Genomic DNA, 20,752 nt, shown 5'->3' with positions numbered 1-20,752 from the left:
AGTTAGCAAGAAGAAAACTTCTAGGACACTAATTTATAGATATATGAAAACAAAATTATTCTTTTAAAATGCAACGCATTTTAATAAATGAAATATAAAATTTTCAAACATATTTTAATAGATAAATATATATGAAAAACTATGAAACTGTTTTTAAGTTCAAATTAGGTGATGTGGGCGAAACAACGACCTATTTCCTCAAGAACTCTCGACTGTTGGGGGAACATTAGAACAGCAAAGTGCCCAGCCTGGCCGATACAGAAATAGGGATGCTTTAAAATAGTACATGGAGACGTCACGTGACGATATTTACCAATCGTAGAACGTCTTGTATGTCGCTGGACGTTTCAGCACCACAAACCACTATTTCAGTAGCAAGAGATTCTGCTACGTATAGCGGTCATCACTTAGCTGCTCAACCCTTCTTTTTTCAGGTTAGTAAATTTTTTTTTATTCTAATATTTTCTTAATACAATACAATTTCGTAATACAATTAAGAAATAATTTGCTTACGTTAAATAATTTTTGCTAAAAATGTATTTTGCATACTTGCTAAAAAATTAGAATTTCGTATACTTTAAAATAAAATAAGTTTGGAAAAAATCGTAACTTTGTTTCCTGAAGTACGTAAAAATTTGCTAAATTTTGTAAAGAAATGCCATACATATGATCACAATTAATTTAAAATAATTATAATTTCAATGAAATTCACCTTATCATATATTATTATTATAAGTCCATTATAACAGCTCAAAAAATACCTTTTCCTACAATAATATAAAAATATTTTATGCAAACAAACATAAAAAAGAACTAGGAAGTGAAATAAAGTAAAACAGTAATCTTTAAAAATGCATTTATTTAAATATATATTACCACCGGAATCGCTCTATATTCGTCCGAATGTCAATTTTACCGGGAATGAAATCTTCATTTAAAAATGGTGAAACATTTTTTCAACGAAAATTATTTCTATTTTGATTTTTTATAACTTTTTTCCAGAAATATTATTCTAAAAATAAAATCTAGCTCAAGTAAATCACAAATAAACTATTTCTATCTAAGGAGGAAAGAATTCCTGTTTGAAATTTCCAAACCTTTTCTACGAAAGCAATTAAACATTTTTTTTTCTTTATTTTATAACTCTTGAACAAACTTTAAATGCATATTCAGCGACTAAATTGTAATAATAAAATATATAGGCTTTCAAAAAGAGGGATGAAAGAAATTACCTAAAGTAATAAAAAAAGTTAGTTAGTAAAGTTGTACAAAATTTAACTTTTTCTCTTGCAACATTTCGCTAAAATTTAGCTTGATCGGGTAAATCACAAAAAAAGTGAAATTTCCTTTTTGTGGAAATTCCACAAAAATCTTCTACAAAAGTAATTTCAGCTTTTATTAATTTTAACTCTTTACAACTTAAAATCTTTAATAAAATCCATCCTAATGAAACAGGTCACAAAAACAATTGCTGCCAAAAAGAATCACAGCCCCCTTTCAAAAACAAAAAATAGTTCCTTACAATGTTTTGGAAATCTTTACTGCCATTTTTAAGAGTACAATAGCTAATAAAATCCAAAAAAAAATATTTTTTGTCCATATCTACATACGTGTATATTCTAAGTTGAATCAGTCAAGATTTCAATTAGAATTAAAGTGGATTCTAATTAATTTTAAAATGAACTCATCTTAATTCTTTTAAGCAATCTACATACATTATTCATTGCTTTTCGATAGAAATATTATCTTAATGTCAATTAATTTATTGCTCTATAATATCTGAATTGCTGTACAGTATCAATTTTTCCGGTGGTAATGATATATGAAAAAAGTATTTGACACTATAGATGACATTAGTTTGATTTACTGTCTCTGAGAGTAATGATAATGTTCACTATACATTCAATATCTGCTATAAACAGAATGAAAGTTTTAGAATGAGTTGCAGCTGCAATTTGATGAGCTTAGCATACTGATAAGCAAGAATGTGTTTAACTATGTAAAGTGTAAGCCGGGGAACCACTTTATTTCACTTCTCACTTTTCTTTGGAAAGACTGGCACATTTTTTCCTGTTTCCTCAGAATAATATCCTCAGAAATGGGAAACAATTTCTCTCCTCACTTTCCCTAGAAGGACTAGCATGAATATTATTCTTGAAAAAAAGGAAGTCATTTTCACCAAAACATTTTATTTGGATTTTATTAGCTACTGCATTCTCAAAAAAGGCAGTAAAAAAATTTGCAGCAACTTTTATAAGGATCTATTTTTTTGCAGTTTCTGGAGCTCTGACTCTTTTTGGCGGCAATTATTTTTGGGACCTGTTTCATTAGAATGGATTTTATTAAAAATTTCAAGATGGAAAAAGTTAAAATTAATTAAAGCTGAAATTATTTTTGTAGAAAAAATCTTCTTAAATATTTTTACAGGCTCAAAGAAGTAAAGGATTAAACTGTAAATCAAATATTTTGAACGAAAAGTATAAAATGTTTAAATCTAACATTTACTCAAAATTCTTCACCCAAATCACAAAAATATAATTAATTCAATGAACAATCATTAGTTCAATTAATGTATCTTAATAAAAAAATATTAAACTTTTTTAAAGGGTGAAGATAATTAAGGAATCCTTGCATTTTCTTTTTTTGAACTCTGTAACATTGTGAACCAGATCCAGTTACATAGTGATGGTTCTGAACAGTGAGATGTTTTAGAGACTATGTACTCTTTGTCAAACTACCAAAAATTTAAATGAAATGGAGAAGTCTAAATTTTTTCTGTTAACAATTAATTTATATAGATCATTTAAAATTGCATTAAAAAACATACAAGTATTTTTCTTCTTGTAGTAATCAACCCTAGGATTGGTTTGCAGCAGTCTTCCTCCTCCAGGCAGTTTTATTGTGTACTAATTTCTTTATTTCCATGTATGTTTTACACCCAACATCCTGTATGGTTTGTTTGGTATAACCTAGTTTCGTCTTCCTCTTGCATTGTCTCTCTCTCTGTTTTTCCTGTTTAGCCTCCAGTAATTACCATTCAGATATTACTTCAGAGGATGAATGAAGATGATGTGTATGAGTTTAAATGAAGTGTAGTCTTGTACAGTCTCAGTTCGACCATTCCTGAGATGTGTGGTTAATTGAAACCCAACCACCAAAGAACACTGGTATCCATGATCTAGTATTCAAATCTGTATAAAAATAACTGACTTTACTAGGAGTTGAACGCTGGAACTCTTGATTTCCAAATAAGCTGATTTAGGAAGACACATTCACCACTAGACCAACCTGGTGGGTTGTCTCCTTCAACTGTGCTCTCTTAATTTGAATTTAAATGTTTTGAACTTCACTTCATTACCAGAAAATCTGTTAAGTGTACTCTTTTAGACTGATCTGGAGCAGATTTAAAAAAGTTGACATGATAATTTCAACTCCAAGAGATGCACAATTTAGACTGTTATATTATTATTTTTTAGTCTGAGTTCAATAATTATAAGATTCCTAGAAATACAATGAAACAAGAAAGAAATAATAAGGCCGAGTGTTTAAAAAAAAAACTGGTTTTATAAACTACTAAACCTACAGAACATTAGACGAAATATAATTGTATACTGATGGCCTTTTTTTTAATTACTAATGACAATAAAAATTAACAATCCATATCACTTAAAGGACATAATATACATATAAGTTCTAAATCATTAGTTATAATCGGTTAAACTTTACAGAAAATTTAACACAGACATTTTTAATTTATTTGTACATAATTTTAACTTCAAAATTAATGAAAAAAAAGATACTGAGAAAAAATAAAAATAAATAAAAAGGTGATGTTCTCATTTTAGGCTAAGACCCTCATGATATCTTTCAACTTTCAACAAACTTGTCTACTTATGTAGTTCAAAAAACAATCCTATAAAAATTGATAATGTCGGTTAGGTCATATAAAACTTACTTTCCAATGAACACACAAAAACTCATGTGTTAGCACAGTTAAATTATCCAGACAACTCAACACACTCAGTAAGAAAAGAACAGTGATGTAAATAGATTTCAAATGCAATTTAAATAAAAACTACATTCCAAAATGTAGTTTTTTCATGTAGTAAAAATGTAGTTTTATTATCCCATGAATGTAAAGATATATTTATATTACTCACTCTCAAATAGTGATATTTACAGAACATGTACAGTGATAAACAGAATTAATTTAAACAAAAGATCTAAATGTAGCAGATGATCAGTATGTGACAAAATGATATTTTTCATTTATTTAATTCGATTCTTAAATAACTGAAATTATAATTATTTTTTAGTGAAAGTAGAATTTATAGATACTTATTTATTATACGTCAGTTATTTTGAAATCTATTTCAAATTGTTAATAATGAATCATTTAAGCACATTTTTGTAGTATTTAAATAATTTTGGATTGAGATATTTTCAAATTGGATTGCAAGTGAGAGTTTCTTTAATCTTATTTACTAAAACAAGGAAAAACATATGTAAAGTCGCTGTAAATTTCTCTACATTAATTAATAAATCCAAAGAAATATTTTTTTAAATAAAAGGTGTAATACATTAGGACTGTTTGATTATAATAGTCTTTTAAAGTGCCACTTTAAAACAACAATATAATTTTTCTTTCTTCAACTAGGAATATCGATACAAACATACATTGGGGTTTTGTTTGCAAGGTTATATTATAACTGCAGGCTTATTATTGAACATATTGTAATGATTATTACACATGCACAGGTGTAAATATAAATACATTTTATTTTCTAATATTTCTGCTTTGAAATAAAAAATGAAATTGACATGATTTTTTTAATTGAATCAGCTTGAAAAATAGTGTTGGTATAATAGTAACAAGGATTAATCTGTAGTAACCTATTGTAGAAATTTTTTTTTTTTTTTACAATTAATTTTATTCAGTAACTTTCTATGAATAATGAATTCGATGAAAATTTTTCAAAATGTGTTGTGATTAGGATAACAAGATTTATATTTGTGTAAATTGGCCAGCCAATTTTAGTGATGAACATCGTAACCACTTATTAGTTACTCTTGGTTAATGTAAGGTTATAAGCAACTTTTACATGGTTTAGGAAAATATTTATAACAGCTGATTAACATTAGTGTTATATGCAAACCTTAACAGCTGGGTGGATAATCCAGTGAGCTACAATTGGGCTGAAACGGAGCTATAACTTTCCTAATGTTCTGTATGAGACAGTCTATCAAAGGAAAAAATATATATACATATATGATTGTTATAAATACCTGTATATAAAGATTCTTTCTAGAATACATAATAAATTAAATTTTAACTAATTTTAATCTAATGAATTACAGATTTTCAGTAACAAGTTGAAATAAATAATAATTAACCATTCTTAAAAAAAACCGTTCACATAGAAAACATTCAACATACATAAATACTATTCCAGGAGTGTATGAATTAAAATACTCTAAATATTCAAAGGTTCTACAGTGAACAAGCAGGACACAAATGAAATAAAAGCATGAACATATAAAAAAATATCTTGTAACATCTAAAATAAGAGTGTTAACTGGAGCCACAGGTCAACAATTACAACCACAGTGCTTAGCTGTTTTTTGCAAGAAATATTTTTCAAAAATCTAATTTATAACACATTCACATGTACAAGAACATAAAGGAGTGTAAATTTGTACTATTCTTGAAGATGAAATATCAACCGAATGCCCTTAATTTAATCCAGATAATAAATGATAACGTCAAAACATGTTTTAAAAATAAAAATCACAGTTCTAGATTTCAGTACAAAAATATCATATATTAAAACACTATAAATAAAATAGAATTCCTTTATGGTGAAACATTAACAGTAAATTTAATTTTTATTATAAGTTAGTTTAAACTAAATAAATCTAATGTAGATATTTGATTCAAATTATGTTTTTAAAAATATGATGTGGACACCATGTTCCATGTTTACTAAATTACATGTACATATTTTTTGCTGCACTTCATTTAAACTTATTTCATTTGAAAGTGAGATACGATCCTCCAATTCTTTAATAAAGTGGACAGTTACACAATTGCTGAAATATTAGTTTTTATTTACATCAAATTATTATACAATTATTAATTCAACAATCTTACATGAAATATTAGGATAAAAAGTAAAAGTCCCTTTTTTATTACTTGTATTACTAGATCAGTATTATTCATATCTTCGTGAGTTGCTGATTAACAAAAGTTTCAGATTTCTGGTGTGTCGTATAAATAAAATTTAATAATAATTAAACTATTTTGTTTAGTGAACCCTGTATACTGGTTACAAATGTTAATTTCGACCTTACGGTGTATAATATTCAGTTTTTATTATTCGATAATTTGGTGAAAAATCAAAAATGAAAAAGAAACAATCATACAGGAAAAAGAAAAATAACATGAAGAAATATATCTTAAAAAAAAGACAAGAAGATAAATATGAAGAGAAAGAAAATGTTAAGACCAAGGAAAGAATAAAAAGATTAGGATAGGATGATGAATATAAAGAGAGAGAAAATTCGAAAACTAGAGAACGTGTACAGAAATTAAGATCAGAAGAATTATGTCAACCAAAGAGCGATTAAATGATTGACAGCAAAAAACAAATAAACAAAATGATGATCAACTCCGACTTAGGAAGAATATTGTAAGACAGTATCAGAGGAGTAATGAACTAAAAGGTAAGAAATTTTACAACTTTTTAAAGATTGGGCATGCATCGTTGAAAAGCTCTCAATGAGGGCTTATTACCGCAGTTAAGAAAAAGTCCAAAATCCAAATTTTTTTGGATTTTGGGCTTTTTGAACACTTTTTCTTCAGTCGATTGCAATCAAAGGAGTGCACAACTAGATGTTACAACAGTCCTAAATCCAAAATTTCAACATCCTATGGCTAATCGTTTTTATGTTATTCCAGATACATACGTATGTACAGAAGTCATGCCGAACTAGTCAAAATGGATTCAGTGATGGTCAAAATGGATATCTCCGTTGAAATCTGAAAAACCGAAATTTTTCGTGATCACAATACTTCCTTTACTTCGTGCAAGGGAATAAAAATCAACAAAAATATTTTAAATCAATAATCAGTAGAGTATCAAATTGATGTAATTTTAAAGGAATCTTTATTACAAACTACACAAGAAATAGGGTAACTATATGCTTATTTACGCCAATCTAAATCCATAATGCCAGCAATGATTTACATAGATTAGTATCAAATCATTATGCTCAGTCATCTACTTGACACTAAGTGTAAAAATTAGAAAAAAAGTGTAAATAAAAAAAAAAAAACATTTTTCTAATCTGAAAAAACCAAAAAATCGAAAATTGGATTTTCTAATCCAGTTGAAATTCATCAATATATAATTTATTAGAAATAATTGTGAAAATATTATTAAAAAGAATTCAATAAAAATAGTTTAGAAAGATAGGTTGAAAGTTTTACTGAAAAAAAAACTAAAATTTACATTGAAAGTACGATTTGAAAATTAAATTGGGGCATTCACGAAAATAACTGTAGAGGTTATCTAACTGACTTTATAAGAGCTTATTTACCTCTTCAATTATATTGTATGAGTAACACGGAGTATGTAAGAATTAAAAAAATAAATTTTTAACTTTTAAAATATAATTTTTAACAATTTGAAGCAGGTATTGCCATTTCCGGGCTAGAAAATCCTCCGAAAGAATCATATGGTATTTTCTTCATCTATTTTCAGAATAAAAATAATCATTCAGTTGTCTTATGATATACGATTTAGTACAGAACGATTGTAGTACAGGTGTCTTCAACCCACGAAATTTTAAACATCGTACTTTTTCTATTTTTTAAAACGAAAAATCCACCAAAAATAAATACAATTTAATAAAACTTTGAATATTTTACGTAATACATTTTTAACACTAACTAATTTTACTAAAATTAGAATAATGATGTTTAATTAGAACTGTCAAGACAGTAAATCCATATAGGTGTACATGAAATATATTACATTACAGATACAACGTTTGTACTTAAAAATAAATATCACCACCACAAACACGTAACATGGTGCCGAGAGTAGACAAATAGAAGGTAAACGTATAACGATGTCACTTACATTCAGGTTAGTAGGGCTAATTAAATATACGTTCATTTTTGAATTTTATCATCATTAAAATTCTCACTTCACGTAGGTGTACCGTAAAATATTTAATTAGACTAGAAATTTAACAGGCGCAAAACGGATTCACATAGGCAAAATAAAAAAAAAAAACGTACTCAATAAATGAACTACCGAAGACTCTTTTATCACTCAGATAAAATACACACGATATAAATAATACATAATTAAATTCACAAAATAATAAATTTATTTATTGGTAAATAATAAAAACCGAAAAATAAAAGAAAGAGTTACGCAGTACGAAGTTTCAAGCCAAATAAAATAAACTTTTTAAATACATTTTCAAAAACAATTTTTACCTTACCCACGCTTAATGCGATCTACATATTTCTCTTCAAAATATTTAATTGAAAATAATTACTCGTACTTTATAGTTTGTTGAAATGGTACCCAAATTTTACCAGGTAGTCAATTTACGCGGCTGTACATACATTTAATACTTCTTTCTATCAAGACAGGTAAAAACATACTTCGCTATATGTATGATATACAAGAAAACATCGATTAACCAGTCTATCATCCAGTACTTTTTTTTAATTTTCTGCTAAATAAGTACGGTCAGATAGTTTCATGCATTGTCTTCTCACCAAAAAAGGAACTAATTTATTATTTTAGAATATCTGACCCTATCTTATATTATAACTCATCTAAATGCGCACACTTCAAGTCGAAAGACATCACTAAGACCTGGTATCTTTGATAATAATGATGTTCACTATATACGTTTTATCATAAGTGAACAGAATGAAGCCAAGCCTGATTATCGACTACATTTCGATGGGGCATGCTCATGTGAACAGTATTGTAAAATTGCTTAATGTAAAGGTAATAGAAAATAAACGAAGCCATTTCTTACTTCTATTTCAAGTCTTACATGGGATTTTTATTATTTTAAAGAATATCGATACGTTTTTGAAAGTGGTTAATGTTAAAGAATCATTATTAGTAGCTATAGAAGAATTTAACAAATTCATAACTTTAAATAAACAAGAAAATAAAAAACTGTAAAAAAAATATAAGAAGTTAATAGATAAACAAAAAAAAAAAAAAACAAAACAAATACAATCAATGATAGTAACAAATTTTTTCCCTGTTTGACAAAATTATACCAAACATCCAAAACCAAAAAATAATCTGTTGTTGCTAACAGTCCAAGTTGAAAGCAAAACATTAACTTACAACATATTCTTTTTACTCGACTGCTCAAAAAGGAGTGTAATGTATTTAGGGTGTATGTATGTATGTTCCACCATAGCAGCTCAATGACTAAACCGATTTAGATGTATGACCCCGCGTTGGAATCCTTACGTTGCCGAGTGTCACAGCCTCGTATATATAAATATAAATTTAAAAAAATTGAAAACAAGATTATACTATATGCAAATTTGTCACCCGCACGATCTTTAATTATTCTGTATTAGTAACTATCTTATATTAAAGAGCAGTGTTTTTTTTGACAGTCGTGTTTTTTAATTTTTAACATTTATTTCTTGTGTTTTTTAGGGATTAGAATTATATATAGAATTGAGTTTTATTAAATTATGAAATCTCTTACTTTCAATATGAATTAAATACTGGTAAACAAAAATATTATAAAGAATTTAAAGCCTTGTTTTTGTTTATTTCTAATATTAATTTTTTTATCTACTTTTTTGATAAATTTATGAAAGTAGTAATAAAATAATACAGTTAGTGTTGTTTTTGTGCTTATTTTTTTAAAAAAGAATTTCTATAAATCTACTGGTGATAACTGTTGATAACATATTTTGAAAGAAAGTCCTTATACGTTTTCTTTACAAATGTTTCTTTATTTACGAATGAAATTTTAAATGGTGTTCGATGCCCTACAATGATATTATTTGTGTTTTACTAGCTAAATATGAGGTTTAGTAGCCGAGGGACGTCTAAAATACCTATTTATCTGAAAACTTTCATAATAAAAAGATTTATTTTTTATTTTGACTGTGGTTACTGACCTAATAATAAATTATAACTAATAAAGGAGAACACGGATAAATGAGCTGGTTATTATTTAAAATTAAAAGTGCATTTTAATGTAACCAAAAATACGATATATATTTTTATCACGACATAGCCAGATCAGGAATACAAAAATATACTGGTACAAACGAAATAACGTTTGGCTTTCATCAACACAAACACATTATGGAGACGAGCCAAACAAGCAACCGTAATAAACTAACTTGTGTCAGAGAGAGAAAGAGAGAGAGATAATTACAATACAATTTTCGAACATTTGTCGATAAATTCTTAATAAAAGTGATAAACGATTTAAAAACAGGACTTTTATAAAAATTATAAAACAATTTTACCGAGCAGGTAATAAATTTAATTGATAAGGAAAGCAATTACGCGTGTAATTTTTAGTACACAACCACAGAGAAACAGTTTAAACCTTAAATTCTCATTTATTTTACTTAAAATAGAATCCTCTGAAAAATATATTAGCTTGAAGAATCGTATAAAAATATAAAACATTAACTATAAAAAAGAATAGGTATATTAGGGTCCAACTCTCTTGTTACTCGAAAGGAATAGAAAATAAGCTGTGTAATTCTTTCCTAACTCCACTTCTCCGCAATACGTAGACATACATGTCTATTTAGTCTTGAAGTTTATCAAGCCAAAATAGTCTGATTTATTGTAGTCTCACACAGGGTTAGAATTACGTTCAATACTTTCAAAAAAAGTAATATAACGAAAAAATGGAGTGACAATAACATTTAACTCGTTTGTAATTTACAAAGCCTATTACCTAACGCGCCTATTACCTTCCTGACATCATAGCTGTAGAGGTACGCTGCAAGAAGGAAAGTATGTTAATCAGTCAAAAAATGGGGTATGAGTTTTTTTGCATTTCTCGACGTTCCATGACCCAGAGACCCTAAAAAACAAAAGAAGTTGGGGGTTATATTTGTATGTACGTGTGTTGGCGTGTTTGAAACTTAATATCCTTTGACTGGATAAACCGATTTTAGTGAAATTTGGTACAAAGACTCGTGTACGTGGAACAATTTTTTGATAAAAGTTTGGGGTAAATATCTCCAGGGGGTAGAGTAGATAATTTCTTTGAGGTCATATTCTTCAAAGTTTTGCAAGCATACCCCCTTTATATTAACCTCAGTACATGCGTCCATGCTTATCTTACCATTTAAAAAAGAAATTGCTCCCAAATTTTCCCCTTCCCCAAAAACTGAAAAAAGTTATCTTTTTATTTATACGATATTTTTGAATCGAATTTTTTAACGATTTCTTAAGCATAGTAGTAATGGAAGTGGCCTAAAAACATACTTTGAGCCAATATTGGGAGTGAGAAGGCCGGTTAAAGTTTAAAAATATCGATTTTTTGAACTTTTTCATGTATAACCATTTTTCTACTATTAAGAATAAATAAAATAACCAAGGCCAGGAAAGTGTAACAACTTTGTTGTCAGATTTTTTGTTTTAAATATTTCATCATTCTAAATTAATACACATTAGATAATGAAGAAGACGTTCACGGATCCTTCAAGTAAATTATGTTATAAACAGTAATTAATTTTAAAAATACGAAGCACCGTTAAATTTTTGTGGTAAGAAAATTCATTATCATAATATTATATATTTATGCGTTCAATATAACTCACAGGAATATGTAATTAATGTTTTGCGAGTTATATAAAAAATTACGTTCAAAAGGGATTTGTAAGGATGATGATCCTTTTAGAGCCTTTTTGAAAGTGCCAATGCGTCATATGTAAAGCATAAACGTATATATACGTTTTAATTTATTAACGGTGATCTGCATTAATCTTTACTCTTTAATAAGAGAAAAATATAATCGAAATAGATTGATAAAAATTAACAGAATGAAATAAATGAATCCCTGTTATGCAATTACAAAATCTCAAGATTTTAGAATATATTAAGTATGAAGAAATTATTTTTGACATGAAGAAATCCACAACATAGTGATACGGAACGAAAATTTATTGCTTTTATATTAGATAAGTAAACAATTCATTATATACTCTTTTAACAAAGAAATAAAAATTAAAGAATAAAGTTTAAATCGCTCAAAATATATACATCATTGCATAAAACTTTGTCGTGTTTGTAAATTATTCATTTTTCCAGTAACTTACAAGTTAAATTAAAAATCGTTAGGATAAATGTTTAATTTAACCTATCTTTCGTTTAACTAGTTCCCATTAAACATGATATCCAAAAGGTAATTATGCGTTTCCCTTAGAATCTCGTAGAAATTTAAGAAACACGGCTTTTATATTTTAATTTATTCTAGATCAAAATTGGTTAAATATTTTCAAAATACATCGGAAACAGATTTTGGTGACGACTGAACATCATTAATTATTTTCATCTGTTCTCCACAAAAAGAATGCATTAGTTTGTAATTTAATATAATCTGTTTTGGTTTTTCTTGGTTGTGATTTATCAACTGCATCTAATCAATTGGTTTTTCTGAGCGTAATGACTATCACTATTGAGCCAGTTTCTTATGGTAAAGAGAATGAAGCTGTCACTTGAAGGTCTGAATATCTATCCCCTGCCTTTCAGTGAGCTTGACATACCGATGTCCAATGTTACATTCGGTAGCACTTCAGTTTTTACGTTCTCTAACGGTGAGATAATAAGAAAGACAGGATACTTATTTTTATTATTGGATACAATTACGGTATTTTCCGTCTCATATCAGGTCACCCTTTTTACAATACTTACGACACCTAACATAGAAAAAGTGGTTTATTTTTTACTTTTTCCACAATAAAACCCGTACAGTAGTACGTATATAACTGTAAAACAAGTTACAAAACGTAATATAACTGTAAAACAAGGAAATTAAATTAAGTTTTTAAATTAAATTAACGAAAATGTTTTTATGTGATTACCTAAAATGGGATTAAAAGAAACATACATTTATCCGATTGAAAATCAAATCTATTTTATCAATTCATGAAAATTCGTTATAAAGTTCTCTATAAAACACAATCTATTTTTCCAAATACATCAGGTGCGATTTTGTGGAAGGTATTTTTAGAATGATTGGTTAATTCCTGGTAAAGTATGCGTTGTCAATTTAATCTGTAATTTATTAAAACAGAAGTTTTGATTATTCTTTCCATAAATATATACGGAGTAATATACGCGTATAAGGAGTAATCGTTAACTGGAGGTAATATCGTATATTTTTATTCATCAATTATGTTAAAGAAAACATGAAAATGCATTTTTCTGAAAATATTCTGATATACTTTTGAAGCGACTGGAAAAGCGCTTTGGGAGTATAATTCCATCCGCATCAAACGAGTAAACAAATTAAAAAGGGTTAAAATAATGTATAGGCTTAATTTTAATTTAATCTATATATATAAAAATGTTAAGTTTGTTTGTGTACGGCTTCAAAAACTCAAAATGTTCTGCACCGATTGAGCTCAAATTTTAGCACGATATATAACCCGCATCAAAGATTGTTTTCATCTATTTTTAATAAATCTATCTATCTATTTTTAATTTGGAAATGTAAACAAAGGAAAACCAATCAGATCAATGCAAGATGGCCGCTGTCAAACACAACGATCAAATTTCTTTGAATTATATTTAACAGGTAAAACATTGTATTTTATTAAAAAAAAAAAAAACACGATAAAAGAAATTTTAGCACGATATATAACCCGCATCAAAGATTGTTAACATCTATTTTTAATTTGTACAGTTGTTTAATAAATAAGAGGCTAATAAATCAGATGGAAATGTAAATAAAGGAAAACCAATCAGATCAATGCAAGATGGCCGCTGTCAAACACAACGACCAATCACAAAGAGCCCGTATGGCTGTTGCCAATGTAAACAAAATCACAACTGATTAAGTAACAAATTTCTTTGAATTATATTTAACAACTAAAACATCTGTATTTTATTAATAAAAAAAAACAAAAAAACACCAAAACAAAAAGAAAAGCCACCAAGAAGGATGACTTACAGTAAATAAATTAAAACACCCAACTTTCTTATAGCCCAGATAGACTTAAGGCTATGAAAACATAATGACCAAAAAATCCTTTATTAGGTTATTTTTTTGCATATATATGACCAAACAATCGTTTTTGGTCATTCAGCGTTCTTTGCTATGTAAAAGCAAAGAAAAAAATTCACAAATAGTAACACTGAAACCACACAACTAAGTATTCGTTTTTTTTTGTTTTTTCTAACCTCCGAAACCACCTTTTATGCATTGCTTCAGATGATGATATGAATGATTTATAGCGTATGAAAATGCCATGCCTGACCGGGATTCCAACTCGGAACCACCGGATTAAAGTTCGAGATGTTACCACTCGCGCCACGGAGGCCGGCAAACATATTCGTTAGGAGCCGAATAAAAACACGACTTACCAATATTGCGTTGTGTGTCAAACCAATTTTATACGGACTATAATTACTTTTAATACGCGAAACCCTTTGCAATGATTGAACATTGACTTAAACCTCTTCAAAAATTATTCCTTTTGAACTAAGCCACATTTTGATATCATTGTTTTTCTATAACACGGCTGGAATTCTTTTCGTTTAATGATAAGAAGCGCTGTTGAAGACAATAACCGAATTCTCTTCCAAAGGACATAATACACCGCTAAACTATTTCTAAATAATTCAAATTTGTGTAATTTTTTTACGAATCGCGTTTTTATCAAAATCTCACCTTTTTCTCAATTGACCTGCGGGGTTTTATTTTCTTTGGAGACCGTAATTCATTAGTAGATTCATACTCGAGAATCACATTGTACACTGAAGCAGCACAACTTCTACTTACGTTAGCAGTTTATTAACATCTGAAATCAACGCCGTTTGATTATTCTGTAAATTGTAAGCATTACTCTGCTTTTGTAAGCATTTAAAATGATGTGTTTTTTCGCACGACTTAAGGGCTTTTTTTCGCAGCCCACAAATCTTTATATTTAAAAATGTTAAATTCGTTTGTGTACGCTTCAAAAACTCAAAATGTTCTGCACCGATTGAGCTCAAATTTTAGCACGATATATAACCCCCATCAAAGATTGTTTTTATCAATTTTTCGCATCAGTCACATACCCGCGACCGCAGAAAACAGTTTTTTTAACGGTCAGTTGTGTACCAGTGACCACACCATCTGCCGGAAGCGAGGGGAACACCCGCCATACTAGCTAACGACAACCGCAGTCACATGTGAAACAATACCTGTTCCCAATTACATTGTTTATTAACAAAAAAAAAAAAAAACGTATCCACTTGCATCTGATTCAGATTATTATACAATCTGAATTAAATATTCACTTTAATCGAGGCACTTTTGTGTGATCGTGTCGTGATTGAGCTGCGCCTTTCACCAAGCTCTGAATTTATTAGAAAACGATCAACAGTGGGATGTATGTATTAATGACGCGTGCAACTCTGCACATCCAAACCAAATTCGGGCATTATTCGCAATTATATTGACCGCTTGCTTCCCTTCATCTCCCACAGAGATATGGGAAAGATATCGATCGCACATGGCTGAGGATATTTTGCATAGAGTACGCCTAGAAAACACCAATATGACCATGGAATTTACAGAAGGCATTTACAACGAAGCATTGATAAATATTGAAGATAAGTGTTTAACTATTGCAAATAAAGTTCTTAGTCAATTGGGAATGCCAGCACCCACCCGAGCTGCGATTGCTTCATTTGATGTGGATTTACGCCGTGAACAGAGTTACAACATTTGTGAGATCTTCAGTCATATGTCCAATCAAACATTCCCAAATTAACGCGTGAACAGAAAGGCATTTATGATCGCATAATGCATGGAGTTGGGGGGACCTTCTTCTTGGATGCGCCAGGAGGAACTGGGAAAACATTCCTCATTAGATTGATTCTAGCAACGGTTCGATCAAAAAATGACAATTATCCTGTTGCGGAATATTAATCAGCCAAAACTCTGCAACGGCACGCGACTTGCAGTTAAGAAATTGATGAATAACGTAGTGGAAGCAACGATTTTAACGGGGCCTTTCAAAGGTAAAGATGTCCTCATTCCTCGAATACCCATAATCCCGACCGATACACCATTTTAATTTAAAAGATTGCAACTCCCAATTCGATTGACATTTGCAATCACAATCAATAAAGCTCAAGGTCAATCTTTAGAATTGTGTGGTTTAGATTTAGATGCGGATTGCTTCTCACATGGGCAACTGTATGTTGCGTGTTCCCGAGTCGGCAAACCAGATAGCCTTTACATCTAAGTAGACAGTGGAAAAACAAAAAATATTGTATATCCACAAGTATTGCAAAATTAAACTTCTATGAAACGTATGCTTTTTTTTGTTTCTCATTTCTCATCCATGCAACCACAATGTGCTACAGCGAAGCGTGGCGAGTAGAGCTAGCTAATATATATATATTTTTTAAATATGAAATTTGTATATATATCTATTAAAAATGATATGCTGGCCTCCGTGGCGCAAGTGGTAGTGTCTTTCATCATCCGGAGGTCCTGGGTTCGAATCCCGGTTAGGCATGGCTTCAAGCTTATGTGGCGATATCATCATGAACAAAAATTGAAATCGCACAATTATTCACACCATTTGAATAGAGTTTAAATTTTATTATTGTAGCATAGATTAACAACTAGATGTATTTACGTATTTTAATACTGTAATTAATTTTAATAAAATCATTTAAAAAGAAAAGTTTAAATGCTTTACACCAACGGTATAATTATTTTATAATTATAAAGTAGGAGTAAATTATTTTATAATTTTTAAAAATTATATGAATATTATGTTGCATTTTTAAAAATAATTATCGAAAGGAAATAAATGATCAAAATCAATCTAAGTCAGATATATCTACTAAAAAAAAAAAAAAAACAGAAACACGGATACACTTTTAGAATTTATTTAGATTTCATGTAATCACTAAAAATTAATTACTTTTTAATTTAAACTGAACGTTTTTCAGAAAATCTTCAAATATGGTTGAATCACCTCTCTTTACGTACGAGAAAAGAGAGGTGGTGGCTAAAAATTAAACTGAGGACGAAAATATTAGATACAATCAAGAGTTAGTGCAATTAGATCGGTTTATTGTAGGAAAATATAACAGACCAACTAAACAAAAAATACAAATCTTTTATATTCTTTACAAAATCAGTTATCTGATATAAACCAGTTATCTTCAAAAATAGCACTAAAACAATTATACGAGAAAAAAGTAGAGAAAGAAGGAAGTAAACAGCACAACAAATCAACTTAATTTATCTTACGATACAGTGACCGGATCTTTGTTAATTTAACCCGTTCCTGAATAGTGATTCACTTAATTCTGAAAATAGTTTTGTGGAAATAACCCTAGTTACTATATAAGTACAATAAATAAACAAAGTTTTCTTTTAATCTCAATCCTTTATACACATTAATTCATTTGTTAAGATGAGATTAATCGTTTATCACTATTCTGTGATTATTTAGATAATATGTCATTTATTAGTAAATAATTTCCACTTTCACGAATGAAACTCACAAATATATGTGTAACGTTTCATTTAAACACTATTCTTTCTTAACAATTAAAATAGCTATACCTAATATTTATCTATTGATATTAAACCTTTCAATGAAAATAAACCAATTATGGTAATTTTAAGGATATCATTCCGTTGTTTCAAACGGTGAAATATTTCCATACATCCTAACGGTCTTCAGTTCGAATCCTTGCCAGATAGGTAATATTTTAACGTTAAAAAATGTCCATACTGTATTTTCATTAAGCACTTCAGATTTATGTGGTAAGTTATTCATTATAAAGGTTGAGCAACATAAAACCCAACCCATAACGTAACCGCTGCAGAATCGGTAGGTTATGTTGGAATGAAATTTTATGAATAATACGGATAAATTAAATAAAAACGTAATTTAAATGTTATGTTATTTACCTCATTGTTACAAAAAATGTTCAAAATGACTACCCTGGGTATCGATGCACTTTTGTGCTCGACTGATCATATTGAGGGTTGTCTGACACAAAACGTTTTTGTCAATTGCGTTAATTTCTCGCTGGATGTTCATCTTCAGTTCATAAATATTGTGAAGGTTAGATGGATAAACTCTCTTCTTTAAGTGGCCCCAAAGGAAAAAAAATGCAAGTAGATAACTCTAGGGAACGTGGAGGCCACCGTCCTCCAGCCTTCCTCCGCTTGTTGGAAGAAACTGTATTTTTTTTCATTATCAGTTAACTACATATAGAATTCTTCGAAAATTGTGAGGGAAACTTGTGTACTGACAGTCCGGTCAATATATTGGTCCCATTACACGATTACCGGAAACGAAATACCAAACACCAATTTTCTCATCGTGAAGTGGACGCTCGAATATCTCGTGAGGATTCCTCGCCATCCAGTACCTGGTGTTCTGCGAATTAATATGGCCGGATAAATGAAACCACGCCTCGTCTGACATGAAATACAACATCGGGTCTATCTGTCCACCGACAATGTTTTCGAGAAGCCAGTTGCAATAATCAAGTCGTTTCGATTTGTCTGTCTCCTTCAGTTGTTGTGCAGTTGTAATGCGGTATGGTTTCAATTTTAATTCATGAAGAATTTTAACATCAGATTGTTGGGTTAACTTGTGTAGTGATTTTTTTTGACCGGCAGTAATTCTCCTTTCAATATCGGCACTGGCCTGTGAAGTCCTAACAGAAGGTGCCTATTTCGTTTTGCATTTGAAACCGAAACTGTTGTACGCCATCTTTTAACTAAATCGTGTATGCTACTCTTCGGTGGGATATAAGCATTCAAAAATTTTTTACGAATACTTGACGTGATTCTTCAAACGATCCATAACGAATATATGCCTCAACTATAGCTATCCTCTTCTGGATTGAATAAGACATTTTACACAAACACAAATGCACTGCAACAAAACGTAACTACAATGTAACTGCAATGCACTGACACGTAACTACGTGATAAACGGCAGCAACAATCAGTAGTAACATATACATCCATTAGTTACTCTAGTTCTGTGTTCATAAATAGTTGGATAGCGGTTTCATTATGGGTTCGATTTTATGTTGCTCACTCAGTGTAAGACAAAAATACATTTTGTAATCATATCGTATCATTTACGTTTACATAGAAATTTAACTGTATGACTTATTTCGTGGGGGAAAATATAACGAAGAACAAAAATACGATACAAAAATTTTTGTGACATGTACTAACTTTTAACACTAAGAAAAATTTTTTTTATAAACATTTTCTTCCATATTTATATGCTTGATTTACAGGAGTAATCATTATAGATCCTACAACTTCAAGAAAACAACATTTTTAAAAAAGGAACTCTGAAGAAGAAACTTTTCCACGGAAATGTGGAAGTATCCAACTGAACAAGAAAATGTTAAGCCAGATTTTCATCGAAGGGTTTATTTATAATAAATCAGAGTAAATTAAACGGTGAAATAAATATCGATAAGAACTGAGATAAAATTTTTATAATAAACATTTTTCTTAGATAGATACTTTAGATCAAAACTTTTTAATGCAATATTTTAAGTCATGCAGATACCATTTTGTATTGCTTCAAATACGTTTTGTTTTTATTGTTGCTTTTATAATTAAATTAATGACGTTAGTTTAACAATCGAAATGTATTTGGCTTTAATCATTTTAGACGACTTTTAAGCGTTCTCTTGCTTATTTTAAACCAACAACCGTTCAGCCTAGCCTTTAAATGTAAAATTGCAGTAGGTTATTGTGATGATCTTAAAAATATTTCATTATTTTTTATTAAAGCATAATCTTTACATTTTGATCGTTTTAGCTAAGTACGGTGAAGGCATTTACCAAGAATTCAATGGTCAAGTGTAATTTTCTTTTTATTTAGAGATAAATAAGGCTATTTTTTTAAAAACAAGACGTTGATAGTCAATATTGGTAATCGGGTTAGTTATTTCATTGTTTTCCTAACCCAAAAATGAATTATTTTGATTGTTTCAGCCGAGAAAAAAATGTAAAACTCACAATAATGAAATGTTTCACGATCGATTATCATTATTTTGGATAAATCTGTTTTAATGTATTTTGAAACCAGAGACTGAAGGTCGATCTGAGTTTATCGGTCTTTTTCATGATGTTCTATCCCGGATGGTTTCGGATATAGATTATATCTCACGCTATTATGTGATAATGTTCGAATGCTCTGTATAACTCTACGAGAGGTGTTTTGCGAAACTGTAGGTCTTGTTAAGGATTTATTTTTTCAATGTCTTACAGTTTATAGTTATTTTATCTCTATTTAATTTGTATTAGTTGCGATATAGATTTGAATAATGTGAAGTAATTTATTTAGATATTTGAATAAAGATAACTTTTGACGGAATAATTCAATATTCGGTTCAAAGACTTTGACAGATTAAAGCAAAAAAAACTTTAAAAATCATTTCAGTAATACCTTAATATGTAAAAAATTACATAAACTTTAAAAGTAAAACAATCA

General features: G+C 29.1%; 1 protein-coding gene across 8 annotated transcripts in view; it reads left to right on the top strand.

Annotated features, from left to right (window-relative positions):
- The first annotated feature begins 279 nt into the window (after window positions 1-279).
- The window catches only part of wupA (troponin wings up A), a 98,226-nt gene continuing 77,753 nt past the window's right edge, over window positions 280-20,752 (top strand). For 2 of the 8 annotated variants that reach the window (XM_075356838.1, XM_075356841.1), the window contains exon 1: window positions 280-434. The gene's annotated coding sequence lies outside the window, so the exon portion shown is untranslated. The remainder of the gene's footprint in view (window positions 435-20,752) is intronic. The other 6 variants (XM_075356836.1, XM_075356839.1, XM_075356842.1 and 3 more) reach the window with 4 other exon arrangements.

The sequence above is a fragment of the Lycorma delicatula genome, chromosome 2 (genome assembly GCF_047948215.1).
Source record: "Lycorma delicatula isolate Av1 chromosome 2, ASM4794821v1, whole genome shotgun sequence".
Lineage (NCBI taxonomy): Eukaryota > Metazoa > Arthropoda > Insecta > Hemiptera > Fulgoridae > Lycorma > Lycorma delicatula.
Note: the sequence above shows the minus strand (reverse complement) of the source record. Positions and strands in the feature narration are given on the sequence as shown.